General features: G+C 41.1%; 1 pseudogene; it reads left to right on the plus strand.

Annotated features, from left to right (window-relative positions):
• Positions 1-1,662, plus strand: part of LOC125040075 — a 2,756-nt pseudogene extending 1,094 nt beyond the window's left edge.
• The last annotated feature ends 3,422 nt before the right edge of the window (positions 1,663-5,084 follow it).

Below are 5,084 nucleotides of genomic sequence, written 5' to 3' on the forward strand. Positions count from 1 at the left end.
CGTTTGTGTTTGTGGGTATAGAGTACATATGTGTAAGCGTGTTGGAGAGAGTGAGGGCGCAAGAGAAAGATGTGTTGTGTATGCGCAAAAGTTTATATTAGGCACGTTAACTGCTAGTATGTAAATGTTACTATTTCTTTTTTCATCTGTTAATGTTCAACAGTCTTATTCGCACATGAATGTTTACAGGTAGAAGTCAGCCTTTGACCAACATCCACCATGTGTGACGAAGAAGATATGTGCGCGCTGGTCGTGGACAACGGCTCCGGCCTGGTCAAGGCTGGCTTCGCCGGTGACGACGCTCCTCGATCCGTGTTTCCCTCCATCGTCGGACGTGCCCGTCACCAGGCCGTCATGGTCGGTATGGGTCAGAAGGACGCCTACGTCGGCGATGAGGCCCAGAGCAAGCGAGGTGTCTTGACTCTTAAGTACCCCATCGAACACGGTATCGTGACCAACTGGGATGACATGGAGAAGATCTGGCATCACACTTTCTACAATGAACTCCGTATTGCCCCTGAAGAATCCCCAGTACTTCTCACTGAGGCTCCTCTCAACCCCAAGGCCAACCGCGAAAAGATGACTCAGATCATGTTCGAGACATTCACCACACCCGCCATGTATGTGTGTATCCAGGCTGTCTTGTCCCTGTATGCCTCTGGTCGTACCACAGGTCTTGTCTGTGACTCTGGTGATGGTGTATCTCACATGGTTCCTGTATACGAAGGTTATTGCCTTCCTCACGCCATCCTTCGTCTCGACTTGGCTGGTCGTGACTTGACTGCATACCTGATGAAGATCATGACTGAGCGTGGCTACTCCTTCACCACCACCGCTGAACGTGAAATCGTTCGTGACATCAAGGAGAAGCTTTGCTACATCGCTCTCGACTTCGAGAGTGAGATGAATGTCGCTGCTGCCTCGTCCTCTCTTGAAAAATCCTATGAACTCCCTGACGGTCAGGTCATTACTATCGGCAACGAACGTTTCCGTTGTCCTGAGTCAATGTTCCAGCCTTCCTTTCCTGGGCATGGAATCTGCTGGTGTTCATGAAACCGTCCACAGCTCCATCATGAGGTGCGATATTGATCTGAGGAAGGATCTGTTCGCCAACATCGTCATGTCTGGAGGTACCACCATGTACCCTGGTATTGCTGACCGCATGCAGAAGGAAATCACTTCTCTGGCTCCTTCCACCATCAAGATCAAGATCATTGCTCCTCCCGAGCGCAAATACTCCGTGTGGATCGGCGGTTCCATCCTGGCCTCTCTGTCCACCTTCCAGCAGATGTGGATCACCAAGGATGAGTATGAAGAGTCCGGCCCTGGCATCGTCCACCGTAAATGCTTCTAAGTCATTATATTTTATAACAAACTTAACCACCAAAATAAATTATAAACTTTTCGAAATAAAATACCTAAATAAAAATTTACCGATTTAAATTCCCGAAAAGTAACGGCCATGGATAACTAACGATTGAACCATCAGTAAAACAAAAGGATCGGAGAAAACAATAAGAGAAGGAAAGGAACAGGAAGGATACATCTCATGCACATCCTACATCGTACCGACAAAAGAATTGAAACATTTACACATACATTCACATTTTCTTCTCCAATAAGCAATTTACTAATTAGGTTTACAGTAAATCATGAACACAAGTTGAGCCTTTTTTCTTTCCTTCCCTCTTTTATAAGCAAAAATCTAGAAAAATTCCGTGATAAGGAATGGGAGACAAGATTTGCTAACACTAAGCACTACCATCCTATAAACACGAGCAATATATTTTGTACACGATTTTAGATTTAAAAGAAAAAAAAAAAATAGAGAGAAGCAGAGCTCAACTCAGACCGTTTGTAAGTACAACAGTGATTAATAAAACAGCGTTCTACTGCAGATTTACAGGTGAAGCAGGAAGAGAGAAGTACAAAGACAAATACAAAGATTCCTTCATGCAATGACTTAATTATACTCAATTAGGGTAACAAATTCTCATGATCTGCGAAATACAACCCGCCTATTTTACTGTTAATGTAGGGAGGAAGGTTCAGAATACTATGAAAACTTGTTTACTCTGTAGCCTCCCACGGTTTAAATTATATTTAGCGAAGTATTCTGCCAGATGTTGTAATAGGAAAGGGAATTAATTCAGAAACAAGGGCGAAGACGGGTTCGCTGTTGATTTATTTTTAGACTATTTACAGTATTAATAGTAGCTACGGTAATAATACTCCCATAATGCAACCTGATTCTTTGGGGATGTTCTATGTGGCAATGGCTCATTCACGAATATTTACCATAACATAGACTTATTTACAAATATGCAATGGCCAACACAGAAGATTTTGGTGGCACGTACTTACGATTCTTCCACATAAACAGAAAAAAAAAAAAAAACTGTATGGCGTAAAATGGGACCGAGTGACTTCGGAGGAGTCAGGACGTGGTCGGATGAGTGGTGTAGAGCCGATTTCCTTTACGCGAATTGCTTGATCCGATGTACTCTCCATACAGTGGTGCTAATCGCATATGGGGATTGTGCTTTCATGCTGCCATTCCTCTTCGGAAGTAGCAAGAAACAGCGGTCAAAAACGGAGCTACCATCAAATCGGCCACTAGAGAGATTTCTATATCGAGGTTAACGGCCCCGGGAACAGGTGTAGGTCCCGACGCGCAGCTGCTATTGTCGCTGTTTCTCTCACTGATAGTAGCTGTAAAACCGCAATCACGGTAACTTTCAATATACTACACACTTTAAAGGGAACAAATGACACCTATCGCGGGAACGTGTTGAGACTAACACAGGGAAACGGCAACAAAGTATTCCAATGCTTATTGTGTGCTAGTCCTTCACTCGTGGTCCATCAGATAATCACGCACATACTTAATATTTACTGTGGTATCATTAGTCACATATTGACTATAACCAGTAAAGCAAAAACTAACCTACCGGACAGGTCATAATACTATCATGTGAAAATAAATTAGAATACTAAGCATAGCTACAAGACAAGGGAATACACTACATACTATAAGGTTCTTAAAATTGACATCTTACAGTGTATAAGTAGATTGAACAGAAGTACTTGTTCTGAGGACCACGCATTTCTTGCATGCGCATGCAAAACGGGTCCAATTGATCTTTGCAGGGGAGGGCACCGGTTGTCGCAGTGCCAAGATCTCGCCCACTCAAAGGCGAATTTATAACGACAATTGTATCCATGTTTTATCTTCGGTGTTGCATGAATTGAAGACTGAAGGCCCTATTACACTGATCCGGTTGTTTTGGCGGCAGACAGTCTGTCATCTCTGTCATTAATATGTCGGGGTTAATCCAGTGACGAGTGTTGTGTATACATGGATGAGGGTAATATTCTTCGAGTTATTTGTTTTACGGATTTCCTGTCAAGAATGGAAGTTATGATACCAAGCTTGGTTATATAATGCCTTCCGACAAGAATATACTTGACCAGTGCAGTCAATGGTACTGATATAAATGGAAGCGAGACAGTACATGTCGTGTTGCAATGGCTGTGATCTTGATATAATAACTTTACCTCATTATTGTCAGAACGCGCTAGAGATCATCTCTAGGACAGGCTGGTCTTTGAAAATTAGAGCTGCCATTCCCATGCTGCATTTCGAATCTAAACTATTTTAAAATGACAATTCAGAGCACTTTAGTATCGAGAGACTTAAGTAGGAAGCGTGCATACAGGGTTGTGCACAGTCTATAATTCATCTCCGAGGATTCCTTAGCTCCTTTAATTTAATGATTTGCCTAATTGATTTGCAGTTTTTGTTAAGCATAAGAAGGAATTACGTTTAGCAAATAATGGGACTCTTGCATTCACTCACTGTAGATATCTCAGGAGCTGCATTTACGAAAGCTTCTCGATCGGAAATTTCCTCAGCCTAGTCTGAACTAATGTCTCAGACAGGTATTGTGCCATTTATAAAAATATCAGCAGATACGCATGTCGCACAAATAGTCTTATATCATTCACGGTAACGAATATATGGTATACAGAATATTACCATGGTAGTGCGGACGGAATGCATTCATTAGAATTAGAACTTGATAACCATGAAAATCTTTCCACGCACAGGTGACACCTGTGTCGTTTGCCTGTTATCATCGTAAAGCTCATCGCTTCGACACGAAACACACTTACGTAGTTATTTTATATTCAAAAATACCTTCAGAATTATGCAGATGGGATTTTTTTCTTAGGGGAATTAAGGTACCGGTTAAGCGCAACACATCCAATGCATAATAACAGAAAAAATAATTTGACATTTAAATGAAGATGACCTTTGCCGAAGCATGGAGGTTGTGGAATCACCATCAATGTGATCACACCTCTTTCTTTAATTTGAAAATTCAAAGTCAGAGATCATTAATCATTTGGTGAATAACGAGTAAAAAAATATAGTTTGCTTGTTTCTCACAACTATTTTTTTTTTTTATTTTACTGGATCTTAAAGTATTCACGAAATTATAATTAAATTTATTCTTGTCTCACCTATAATACCTGCAACTACTTATCTCTTACATATCGATAAATTGGAATCTTTCCACAGAGTGTTCTTGCCCTATAGTTATTGGCACCATTACAATATTTACAACTAGTACTACTAAATCTATCAGGATGACAGACACAGAACGGGACCACAGAAAAGAAAAGGTTGGGAACCATTGCTTTAAGAGACCTCCACCATACATCAGAGAACCCCAGCACGCACCCAGGCCCACCGCCAGCGATCCGTCCCAGATCTCAGGAGATACCACAAATTGGAAACAGAAAGGGACTTGTTTACTTAAACAGGTGTCACTTGAAGCTTACGCAGGCATTCGTTCATTAGGCGAATTAACAAGCAAAACTATCACCAAAAGTTGGCTCTTATACATTATTGTAAATTGAATTACATTTGCAGGTTCCCTTGTCTTAGAATACAAACATCGGTAATTTGAGATAAACTTGAAGTTTAATTACCTAAACATATATGATAAAATTTATAAAAAATAAGGGTTCCCTGAAATCATTTTTCTACCTTGCGGGTCGCTTAATTTGCCTATAAA

The sequence above is a fragment of the Penaeus chinensis genome, chromosome 28 (genome assembly GCF_019202785.1).
Source record: "Penaeus chinensis breed Huanghai No. 1 chromosome 28, ASM1920278v2, whole genome shotgun sequence".
NCBI lineage: Eukaryota > Metazoa > Arthropoda > Malacostraca > Decapoda > Penaeidae > Penaeus > Penaeus chinensis.